This window comes from Nelumbo nucifera, chromosome 6 (genome assembly GCF_055504915.1).
Source record: "Nelumbo nucifera cultivar China Antique chromosome 6, China Antique-T2T, whole genome shotgun sequence".
In the NCBI taxonomy this organism is placed as follows: Eukaryota; Viridiplantae; Streptophyta; class Magnoliopsida; order Proteales; family Nelumbonaceae; genus Nelumbo; species Nelumbo nucifera.
In genome coordinates, this window is record NC_142654.1 from 50,950,523 (window position 1) to 50,963,932 (window position 13,410).

Consider the following 13,410-nt stretch of genomic DNA (forward strand, 5'->3'; position numbering starts at 1 on the left):
GGACTGAGCTTGGATAATCGAACCACCTTGGGGTAAGTCCACCTCGGGGCAAGTCCACCTTGGAGCAAGTTCACTTCGGAATACGATCGCATCAGGATCACCTCGATTCCAAGGCACTCCGGCATTCGTACCAGGTCAGATCCAAGGGGCACTAGTCGGGTAGTATTGACTGACCTCTGCATGACAACGCCGAGGATCACACCACCAGATTCCACGCTTTGCGGGATCACGCCTCGTAACAGCTAGCCATATCTCCTCTGACCGATTCGGGCGGCAATAATATGTCTTATCGGCTAGCGACGTTATCTCCAGTTAATACGGAAATGGGCCTCATCATAGCAAGAATCCTGGAACCACTCCGAAAAACCCGCAAGGACTCCAATATATAAAGACCCCAACCCTCCGGGGGCAAAGGTACGCGTAATCTCTGCTTACTAGCTCTCTTGCTTTATAAACTACCTTCAGCTCGCAAATTACTGACTTAAGCATCGGAGCGACCTCGCCGGGTAAGCACCCCCGGGTTCTATAATTCTCTTTGTGTAGACTAGCCAACTCCGTTGTCTACTGGAAGCCAAGTCATCTCCAGCTAGGAGCAGCCAGATTGCGTTGCATCATTTGACGTCGGTTGTGGGAAACGCTTCAAAAAGTTTTTTTCCACTAAGCATTCCAGATTCTGCTTCCATGGCATCTTCCAGTAATGCCGGACACAATGCTAACATGAACGTTTTCGGGGGGCAACTCCAGGTCCCAACCGTGTGCATTGGACAATTCACTGTACCTCTCTCTGTGGATGGGGTCCCCACACTGAATGTGCCTCAGGTCATTGCACCGGTGAATGCCCCACTCCCTCTTACGGTGAGTGCAACCTTCGCCGAACCCTCTGTTATACCCCCGGTGGTCGGACTGAATCAACTTGACGACCTGGTACACTGCATGCGGGCTATGCAAGCCCAAATGCAGTAGTTTCAGCTGTACTAGTAGCAAGTTCTGCATCATGTTTATCAGCAACAATACCAACAGTAGTTCCCTCCACTACCACAGAATCAACAGTCGTTTCCACCTCAGCGTCCGGCAACACAGCAAGTCAAGCCTCGCCGCCAGAGCAAACGCCCTCCACGTCGGGGAGAGACCTCCCAGATCCAGAACCCTCTTGGAAGCCAGGTCTCATCCCGCGGCAGGAGGGAGAGACAGGTTACTCCTCCCGCCTCGCAGCAAGTAAATAGGTCGGGAGACACCCAGCCCACCAGAGTCGCTTCACCTTGGCCTTCACAGTTCGAAGTTCCACTTGCAGAAAACCGGTTCGGGGTTCTGGCCGCGGACTCTAGACAAGGCCCCTCAGTCCATAGCAGCCGTCGCCAGCAGTTCGAGTAGCTCCCTGCAAGAACAGTGCCTAACAACACAGAAGCTAGCAGCACTAATGCGGAGCCAGTAAAGAAGTAGCAGAAGCGGCGTCGTAAGGCTCGCCGAGCTGCAATTCAAAGTCAGCCCAAACAACCTAAAGGCAAAGAAGAGGCGAGATCAAGAACCGTGAAGACCACTCCACTCCTTTTCGTGCCGTCTCCTTTATCCCCGAGCTCCTGGCTGTCCCGATGCCCAAAGACTTCAAGGTACCTCCCCTGGACAAGTACGACGGGTTGTTTGATCCGAATGACCATGTGGATTCTTTCCAATCACAGATGCACCTAGCCGGGGCTGATGAACCCTGCATGTATTTGCTTTCTCCACAACCTTTAAAGGAGTAGCTCTTACATGGTACAAAAACCTCGCGCCCGGGACAGTTAAGAGTTGAGCGCAGTTCGTGCAGATTTTCACCTCGCACTTCATCACTAGCAAGAGGTGCCCGAGGTCCCAAGAAAGCCTCCTCAGCATAATCCAAAGGGAGGGAGAATCTATTCGGAGCTATATCAAGCATTTCAACCACGCATGCTTGTAGATCCCCGACCTAGATCCCACCGTGAGACTCACAGCTGCGAAAAGAGGCATCACCCACAAAGAGTTCAAGTGGCACGTGATTGCCAACAAGCCCAAAGATGTCACAGAGTTTCCCAAGCTCGCTGACCAATTCGTTGGAATAGAAGAAGAGGTGAACCAAAAAAGCGAAAATCCACCAGAAAAGAGGAAAATAGAAGGTGAAACCTCAACAAACAGGGATAATAAGCGGAAGAAGGATGAGCCAGCTCGATGAGGGAGTAAACCGGATCAGCCTTTCCGAACCCCTCCAGTTGAAAGGACGAACTACACACCCTTGAATGCGAAGCGAGGAGAGATTCTTATGGCAATCAAGGACGCCTCCTATGTTAAGTGGCCACCTCGGATGAGAGGGGATCCAAACACTAGAAACCGAAATGTATATTGTCACTTTCACAGAGACCACGGTCATAGCACCGAGAATTGTAAAAACCTCCGCGATGAGATCGAAGAACTCATCCGTCGTGGATACCTCAAAAATTTTGTATTAAAAGAAAATAAAAATCAAACAGATCGGCAGGGGGAGCAAGGAAGAGATGCACCCAAATCCAGCAATAGGCAGAGCGAGCAGCCGCAGAGACAGCTGCCCGAAGAAAGGCCGGTTCGAGGAATAATTCACATGATCACCAGCGCATCAATTGTCGCGGGCTACACATCAGCCGCGGCTAAGACATCAGCTCGTGAGATGGAAAGAGAAGAACAGAATCCTCCGAAGCAGCCGAGGTTAGAAGAGCCCATATTCTTCACCAAAGATGACGTGCACGGAGTTCAGTACCCCCATGATGACGCGCTCGTCATAAAAATGAGAATCAATGATTTCAAAGTGAAGTGCATCCTGGTCAGTTCTGGAAGTTCGGCAGATATACTGTTCAAGAATGTGTTCGACAAGCTGCAACTCCCAGAAAGTGACATCAAGCCCGCGAACACTCCTCTGGTAGGCTTCAGCGGAGAGGAAGTCAGGCCCCTGGGACGAATTTCAGTACCTATAGAGGTTGGTACGTGGCCTAGCATTGTGAGGTTCGACCACACTTTTCTAGTGGTCGCAACTCCCTCCCCGTACAACGCCATTATAGGTCGGCCTATCACCCACGCTCTTCGCGTAGTGGTGTCCACCTATTATTTAGCCATGAAGTTCCCTACGGACTTCGGAGTAGGGGTAGCGCGAGGCGACCAGCTCGAGTCTCACAAATGTTAAGTCGCCGCCCTCAAAGAGAAACACAAGGTAGCAGATGACCTCGAGCTAGAAAGACCTGCGGAGTACACTGAGGAGCGAGCTTCACCGATAGAAGAGACGGTCCTTATACCCGTTTCGACAGAAGATCCAACCAGGACTCTCCAAATCGGCGCATCAATTGAGGAGCCTCTGCATTCTCAGCTGGTAAGTTTCTTACTTGAAAATTTAAATGTGTTTGCATGGTCCGCGGCAGAGATGTTCGGCATAGATGCTAAAATAATAACTCATAAGTTGAACGTTGATCCTGTAGTTAGGCCCGTTAGACAGAAGAAACGCAACCTAACCCCAGAGCGCTGGAGAGCAGTCGACGAGGAAGTCGGGAAGCTTCTTGCAGCCAATTTCATCAGGGAGGTTCATTACCCGAGCTAGGTGGCCAACCCCGTTCTGGTAAAAATGGCCAACGGTAAATGGCGCATGTGCGTCAACTATATCGACCTGAATCGAGCTTGCCCGAACGACTGCTTCCCACTTCCCAAGATCGACCATCTAGTGGACGCGACCTTAGGGCATGAGTTTCTGAGCTTTTTGGATGCATACTCGGGCTACAACTAGATCTAGATGGATCCTGCCGATGAAGAAAAAATGGCCTTCATAACCGAGCTAGGCCTCTACTGTTACAAGGTCATGCCCTCTGGATTGAAAAATGCCAGGGCAACATTCCAAAGACTTATAAACCGACTCTTTGAGCCACTGATCGACAAAAAAGTAGAATGTTATGTAGACGACATGGTCGTCAAAACTCAGTTTTCAAATGATTTAATAAAAGATTTACATTCTATTTTTGAAATTTTGCGCAAATACAACAAGAAGTTAACCCCTAATAAATGTGTCTTCGGTGTCACCTCGAGTAAATTCCTAGGTTACATCGTTAACCGACGTGGCATCGAAGCCAACCCTGACAAAATAAAGGTCACCCTATATATGAGACCGCCCCATAAATTGAAAGAGGTTCAGAGGTTGAACAGTCGTATAGCCGCTCTGGGCCGCTTCATGTCTAAGTCGGCAGATCACTGCCTGCCATTCTTCAAGGCAATTAAAAAGAGCAAGGACTTTGAATGGACCGAAGAGTGCCAGCTCGCCTTCGACGAGCTCAAAGGGTACCTAACCAGTATCCCGGTTCTGACCCGACCCTAGGAGGGAGATATTTTGAAGTTGTACCTCTCTGCGAGTGATGAGGTAGTCATCTCGGTACTGATAAAAGAAGTAGATCGGGCTCAACGACCCATCTACTATGTTAGTAGATACCGTACTTTCAAGCCCATACCGTCGTCCTCCTCACCAACAAACCTCTGAGGCAAGTCTTGCTCAAGCCCGAGGTCTCCGATAGATTGACGAAGTGGGCCATTGAACTCAGCAAATACAACATCCAGTACGAGCCTCAAACAGCTATCAAGGCCCAAGCCTTAGCCGACTTTGTCGCGGAATGTACTTTTAGCACTGCAGTCCCTGAATCGATCGAGCCCGAGCACAAAGAGGAAGCTTCAACCAGTTGGCACCTCCCCCGGTTAGAGCAACACCAACCTAGGATGAGGAGCCATGGATCCTCCATGTGGACGACTCTTCAAATCAGCAAGGTAGCGGAGCTAATGTCATTCTGTACGGGCCAAGTGGGGTGAAGCTGGAGTACGCGCTTCGGTTCAAGTTCATCACGTCCAATAACGGGGCGGAGTACGAAGCATTGATAGTCGGGCTTGCTTTAGCGAATGAAGTAAGATCCAACCACATCGTTATTTGTAGTGACTCCCAGCTCGTGGTCAACCAGGTCACCGGTGAATATGAAGCTCGCGAGCCAACCATGGTCAGAGAGGCTCTGTGCGGTTTCCTGTCTTACTTCATCAAGCAGATCCCAAGGTCCGAGAACGCTGAAGTCGATGCCTTGTCCCGGTTATCCAGCACAAGTGACAACACCATGAGGACCGTGTACATAGAGAACCTACCTCGGCTTAGCATTCTCGGGAGGGCAGAAGAGGTCGCTCCTGTTGCACAAGCAGAGCCGAACTGGATCGATCCACTCGCGAGCTACCTGCTTCACGGGTCCCTCCTTGCAGATCCCAATGCGGCTAGACGGGTAGAGCAACAGGCACCCAAGCATGTCATAATAGACGGATGGTTGTACCGAAGATCCTACACACGCCCCTACTTGCGCTGCTTGCGACCCTCAGAAGCCGAGCTCCTTCTCCGCGACACTCATGAAGGTCTGTGTGGCGGACACTTGGGGGGCAGGGCTCTCACCCAAAAAGCGCTACGACAGGGTTACTACTGACCAACGATGAAGGCAGATGCGCTTGAGCTCATCAAAAGATGCAACAAGTGTCAAAGGCACGCCAACGTCCACCACCAGCCGTACCTGAAGTATCTCACTAGCCCATGGCCCTTCGCACAGTGGGGAATCGACATCTTTGGACCATTCCCGCCAACGATGGGACAGAGAAGATTCTTAGCGGTAACAGTGGACTACTTTACAAAGTGGGTGGAGGCCAAACCTCTTGCACGATCACAGCACGAAGCGTGCAAAATTTCTTTTGGAGGAGCATACTATGCCGCTTCAGACTACCCCGAGTGCTTATCTCCGACAACGGCAAGTAATTTGAGGACATCAAGTTTCAGAACCGGTGCAACCAGATGGGGATACAGCAGAATTTCACCTCGGTAGCACACCCTCAAGCAAACGGTCAAGTGGAAGTCACGAATAGGGCCATCCTCCGTGGACTGAAAGCACGCCTAGCCCGAGCTAAAGGACTATGGGTAGACGAGCTGCCCAGTGTACTATGGGCTTATCAAACCACTATGAAGACCGCCACAGGTGAAACCCCCTTCAACCTCACCTACGGCACAAAGGCAATGATCCCAGCCGAGATCGAGGTGCCTACACTACGCCTGGAGGAATACAACGAAGAGGCAAACGATGACGAGCTACGCACCAACCAAGACCTAGTTGAAGAGGTACGGGGACCTCGCATACATTCGGACCGTGGCCTACTAGCAAAGAGTGGCTCGGTACTATAACGCTAGACTCAAGAAGCGAAACTTCCGTGTTGGAAACCTGGTTCTTTGTAAAGTCATGGTGTCTGAGCCCGGTGTTGGTAAGCTCAGACCGAATTGGGAAGGACCCTACCGAGTAAAGCGGGTGCTCGGGGAAGGTACGTATGAGCTCGAAACCTTAGAAGGAAAATAGGTGCCTCGGGCATGGAACGTCAGCAATATAAGGCGGTACTACCTGTGATCGTCTAACTGGAGAGCGTACTATAAGTCACTCTCAGAAATCTAAGGACTAAAAGTGTCGAGCTAATAAAAGACCTCGGCATTATATAAGCCCCAATCGCCTCTTCGGCATGGGCAAATTCCAAGAGTGGATTACGAGTCGCTCCCAAGGCCTAAGGGATAAAGTATTGAGTTGACGGACTCATCACCGTATAAGTTCCAATCGCCTCCTCGGCATGGGCACCTAGGACCCGGTCGCCTCTTCGGCATGGGCATATAAGTCCTAGTCGCCTCTTCGGCATAGGCAAAGTACCTCTAATGCCTAAGGTGTAGACAGCTCGGGTATAAGCCCTACGATGTCTAGCCCACTTTGGCATATAACAATAGGTTGGGCCTGTTAGCGACAACTGATATCTAAATGAGTAGCCTATGCGCGGACAGGTCGGGTATATACCCCGTAATGCCACTCACCTCGGCGTACATTACGTGAAGTTACTCCCACTAGTAGTCTGGGCAAACAATTCGGGGTAATCTACACTTAGAAAAAATTTATTTTTGGTTATCCTTACTTATTGTCCAGCTCGGTAGCTCGACAATTCGGGTAACCTGTACATTCGCTACCTAGATCGAGAGTCACTCACTCTTAGAATATTTTTACACAAGGATTAGCCAAAAAGTTTAAATTTCATTAATGAAAAGATTGTAAGTACATAGATCTCATTGCGACCCAAGCTCAGTGGCTTCGGGGTGTACATCCATGATTCAAAAAGGAAGAGGAAAGAAGAATAAGCTATCAAGCGGGAGGACTGCTAGCCACATCAGAGGGGTCCACTACTCCGACCTCGTCATCGCTCTCCTCCTCCAACGAGTCGGGCTCCTCATTTGCTTCCCTAGCCACTCTGGGAGCTAAGCCCGACATCGTGATGGCACCGAGGTTGAGATCGGGGAACTTCTGTCGGACCAGATACCTGCACAGCTAGAACCCGGAGCGGTAGAAGCTTGAGCCATATTCGACCTGGAGAGCGCGGAACTCCGAGGACTCCTTGAAGCGTTCAACGGCCTGGTTCCTCTCTTTTGCCCGTGCCTCCTCGATGGCGGTCTTGAGGATCTGGGTACGCTCTTGAACCATCGCTTCGAGGTTTTTGACTTCTCATTGAAGTTGTGCCTTCTCCTCAGTCATTGTCGCGATTAGCTCCTTCTGCTTCGTGTTCTCCTTGGTCATCGCTGAAATCAGCTCCTTGTGCTTAGCATTCTCCTCGATCAGCGAGGAGATCTGCCCCTCCTGATCCAGAATCAGCTGCTTCTGGCACTCAACTCCCTTTTTATCCCGAAGTACCTCACCCCGAGCTAGGTCCAGCTCGCGATGGAGCTTCCGTGCTTCCGCCTTAGCATCCCGAGCTTCCGACAAGCGAATTGCGAACTGGCAGGCCAATGCGTGAATAGCAGAATTGACCTGTCAAAAGAAAATCAAGGTAAGTAAAAAAAAAAAAAAGAGAGAGAGGGGAACTGAAGGCAGGATACTTACCACCATGCAGTGGTCGGAAGCCATTCCCAGGAGCCAGGCCGAAGACATATCAGTCCATCGCGCGACCTCATGCGAAAAGATGGCATCCCTGCTCTTACGCATCGCGGTTATGTGGTCCAGGATGCTCTCTTTTTCGCTCATATGGGCGCTCTCTGGCTCGGCAACAGGCCCCTCTAAAGCGGATGCATCCTCCGGTTCTTGAGGACGAGCTTCCTCCTCGCGGCTCTTGTCCAAGACCACCTCGGGGCCTGCAAGTCGGGCCTCCTCCCTAGAGAGCTCAGTGGAGATCGGCTTCACGGCCAGGGCCTCGGTTTCTCCTGACGTTGAAGGCCCGACATCCTGGCAAAGTCTCTTCGCGGCCTTCTGCTTCTTCCCCCTCCGAAAGCTCGTCAGGAGGCTCTCCGCATCAACCTTTGGCATTGTAATTACAAAAAAACAGATAGTTAGTCAAAAAACTTAAGCAAATATCTGAAAGGAAACCTACCAGGAGGGCTCAAACCAGCTCGCAACAGCGTGTCCTTGGCCAAGAAGTTTTTCATCTCAAGCCCAAGGTCCCTCCATGAGTTGATCACCGCCCTGGTCTCTCCATTCAAGCTCACCCCGGGGTCTTATGTAGCTACCCTCCAATGGGCTGGGAAAGATCACCCTTCCGGGTTACGAGCGATGAAGTATCGCCTTTTCCAAGCCGGAACCTTGTTCAGACAACCGTGAAAGATTTTGAATCCGGGAATGGGAGAGATATAATAGCTCTGTCTGACATCCCCGCGCAGATAGGCCAAGTTACGCTTGATCGCACAGATCGAGCTGAAGATATCCAGGGTTAGAGGTCGGCTGTAGGAGTAGAATAGAGAAATAGTGCCAACGATATTCTGACTAGAGTTCGGATGAAGCTGGTCAATGGTGATGTTGTAAAACTTAACTACTTCTATAAGGAAAGGGTGAAGTGGGAAGTGCAGCCCTGCCACAAGCTGCTCCTCAAAAATGGCGAGCTCATTGTGATCATGAGCCCATGGGTATTGACCTAAGGGTACACTAAAGACTAAGCTATCGGGGAGACAATAACGGGACACTAAGTACAGCAGTCAGTCTGTCTGAAGACAGTTTGGAAGGCCCGAAGTCATCGGGATCCCGACCTCAGGAAGAAGTTGGGGCCCCCGACCTAGAGGATGGACCCTCTTCTTGAGCTTCAGTCTCCCCAAGCCGAGATGGCTCAACTTCGGGGTTAGAGGTTTCCTCCAAAGACCGGAGAGGGGAGGCACCCTACCACGGTCTGACTTCCCCGGCAAGAATAACAACACCCTCCACCTCGTAACACTATCTACGAGCCTATCTATGCTAGAACTCGACATAATCGGAGAGCATGAAAAAGCTAAGGAATGGGGACTCACCGAAAAGAAAGAACAAAGTGGAAAACAGAAAGAAGACCGAGCTGGCAGACTCCAACGTGACCTCGGGAGAGCTCAATCACTGAATTTGTTGCGAGAAGAATGAGTCGCAGACCCCCTATTTATAGCTGCTATGTCCGAGAACCAATAGTCGAGATCGAAGCAATCCAACGGCTCCTAGGAAAACCGGTTGCACAATTCCCGAGGATAAATCGGTTTAGCTCGTTTTTTGATGTCCACGGAGTTTATAAATCGTGTGACGTCCGCGCGTAAGGCAGACGTGGCCTGAGTTTTCCTAGTTGAGTCGGGTGGCCGAACAAGTCCGACCCGTGATTCATCTGACTAGCTGCCCGGTCCTCGAACCAAATCCACTTGGCTCGTCATGAACTCCCCGCACCAGGTCAGGACCCCTGGCCCAGGGAGTGGGGGGCAATTGATGTAGGGTGATTTGGCCCAACCTAGTAATAGGGGGACACGTGGACATGACCTAATTGACAGGATGACAACTCATCCTGATGTTTGCGACGAACCGAGCTCGGATATCGAACCACCTTGGGGCAAGTCCACCTTGGAGCAAGTTCACTTCGAAATACGATCACATCAGGATCACCTCGGTTCCAAGGCACTCTAGCATTGATACCAGGTCAGATCCAATGGGCACTAGCTCGGGTAGTATTGACCGACCTCTGCATGACAACCCCGAGGATCACGCCATCATATTCCACGCTTTGCGGGATCACGCCTCGTAACAGCTAACCTTATCTCCTCCGACCGATTCGGGCGGCAATAATATGCCTTATCGGCTAGTGGCGTTATCTCCTGTTAATACGGAAACGGGCCTCATCATAGCAAGAATCCCGAAACCACTCCGAAAAACCCGCGAGGACTCCAATATATAAAGACCCCAACCCTCCGGGGGCAAAGGTACACGTAATCTCTACTTACTAAATCTCTTGCTTTCTAAACTACCTTCAACTCGCAAATTACTGACTTAAGCATCAGAGCGACCTCGTCAGGTAAGCACCCGCGTGTTCTTTGATTCTCTCTGTGCATACTAGCCAACTCCATCGTCTACTGAAAGCCAAATCATCTCCAATTAGGAACAGCGAGATTGAGTCGCATCAAATATGTAATTCATTTGGTCAAGAATGGCCAGGGGTGTTCTGCGGATAGAAGCTACTAGGATCGGGAGGGAAGCCTTAAATTGAATGTTCCTAATTGGGTTAATAAATCCATCTGGTTCTGTGATGGAGGTAGCTAGGTAGGAATAGCCATACTGCCGGTACTCCAAGATTTTTGACCACTCAAAATCCCCGAATTCTGATAAATACACCTGATGGTTGTTTACGTATCTTTCAACCTGGTTGGTTACATTTCTTTCATATATCATTGTCGAAGTCGAACCCGGAGGAAAGATATATGAATCCATATGTGTTGTGTCTCTCACTAAATCTTTTCTTGGTGCTGCAGGTGGTCGTTTTGTCGTTTTGTTTTGTTGGATGTAGTGGAGTCGGAACTTATGGTTATTTCCAAAGTCCTTTTGAAGGCTAGGGAGTATGGTTTGAAATCACTTGATGATCTGTTCAGACTCTTGGCACAGTGCGGAAATAAACCATGTTCAGATAAGTTTCAAAGAAAGAGCAAAAATTGAAATAAACATGAAGAAAAATTCTTCAATGAATACTTAAGAGAAAATCAACATAAAATTCTCTTAGTTTTACCCAAATTACTCTTTATATAGACTTACATTCTTATGGTTCATACAAAAAAAATTCCTAATCTATGATTACACTCTTTAATAGAATCTTACTAAAACTCTTCAAAAAGAAAATCCTAATTGAACAAAAATTCAGAAATCGCAACATAACGCTAACTTGGTAATTATGAACTAAGGTAGAAGTTCCGCATTGACGCTAACTTGGTAAATTCAAAATAGGATAAAAATTTATGCTGGTGCTAACTTGGTAATTGCTTACTCAGTTGGGTTAGTAATGTCATCCCAGTTTCTTATGTTTCTTGTAGTGATCCCAACTTACATAGAACTTATTAGCCTCTTTTTGTATTACATAATCCTCCCCCTATACGTGCTAAGATTGTTTTCGAAAATTAACTTTATAAATGTTTACTCAATTGGTGAAATCTCATACTACATCATTCTCCTTGGATTGGAGAAAATCCAACATCGGATTCAAATTACCATATGAGAGGCACCAATATATGTTGTTGCACTTTTGCTATGGTTCTTTGTTTCTGACCATCTAACAGATAACTGGTGGTGCAATCATCCAATACGAATTTGAATATTTGTATCATATATCTTATATTTTGAATATATTTCCTATAGTTCATATAAGATACTTCTTTTTTTAATGATCATTTTGGACATTGCAAAATTGTTTGCCAATAAGAATCCTCATATGCTTGTATAAAAACAATGTGATCATAACCCCCAACATAATAAGTATTATCTCCATCATCTTGTAAATCATGATGAAGGATAACATACTCCTCTTGAGCAATGGATTCTTCATCATAGATTGGAGGTTTGGTCCAATCAACATGTTCTTCAACAAATGTTGTTAAGGAAAATGGCCATACAAGATTTTTGTTACAATCCTCAACAATATTAGTACAATCAATAAAGTCATAAGATATGATTTTACCTTCAGACTCTAAAATCGTTAATTCCTCTATGGAATTCCAATCCATGAATTCATTTGAGGTTATACCTCCATTAAACTCCAAGAACTCAAACCTGAGATCTGTTTCACATCGCTTCTGTTTTCCACTTGCAATTACAGTCAGTTTAGTTGCTTGCTGAGTAGAAAAACCTTCATGAAACTTTGGGATCTTAATCTTGAAACTCGTTTTCCACCATTTTTTGTCACCATCTACAACTACAGCTGACCTAGACGCTTGCCTTGATGATGAAAAGAAAAGAGCAGAGGCACTTGCATCGGAGACACTGTCCCCTCACAACGATTTCAACTCTTGAGCAAATGTATCGACTTGTCTTCTTAGCTCTGCCATTGCTTCTTATGTTTTGTTGTTGAGTTCCTACTCCATGATTAGACCTGTTCATGGGCCGGGCCGGACCAGGCTCGGGCCGGGCTTTCACTTATCACTAATGAAAATATACTAGGCCCGAGCTCGAGCCCAGCCCTAGTAAAAAACCCGAAACCCGAGCCTGAGCCCGAAGCCCGACCTAATTGAAAAAAAAAAAACAATTTTCCCTATTCAAATTAGAATTAAAAATTCAGATAGTATTTTTTTTCTATTTAAATGAACAATAGGCCCACAAGATGGTATTTTTCCCTTTCTTTTATATTTTAAAACAATTTTACATTCTTAAATCAAAAAAATTATTCAAATGGACATAATCACTTAACTAATTTTAAGTTTAATATTAGGTCGGGCCGGGCTATTTTAACAAAACCCAAGCCCGGCTCAAATTTATTGCGAGCCGGGCTTTTTGGCCCGAATTTAAGCCCACGGGCCTATAAGCGTGTTCAAGCCCATCCGGGGGTCGGGCCAGGCCAGGCCAACCCATCGGGCCACCCGGCCCATGAACAGGTCTATCCATAATGTGAACCATTTGTTTCTTCTTAGGAGCCATAATCTAAAAAATGATCAAACATGAACTCTGATACCAACTAGCACAGAACGGAAACAAATCATGATCAGAGAAGATTTAAGGAAAAAAGAAAAAACTGAAATAAATAGAAAGAACAATTCTTCACAAAATACTTAAGAGAAAATTAACATAAAACTCCCCTAACTTTACCCTAGCTACTCTTTATATAGACTTATACCCTTATGGCTCCTACAAAAAAGTTATAAGACTCTTTAATAAAATCTTATTAAAACTCCTCAAAAAAAAAAGTCCTAATTGAACAAAAATTCAAAAATCACGATCTAACAGTTCTGTGTTAACACCAACTTGATAAACTCAAACTAGGATAGAAATTTCATGCTAACGCTAACTTAATAATTGCTTACTTGGTTTCTTGTTGTAGTAGTCCTAACTTATATAGAACTTATTATTAGCCTCCTTCTATACTACACCATCCTCCCCTATGCATGCTAAGATAGTCTTT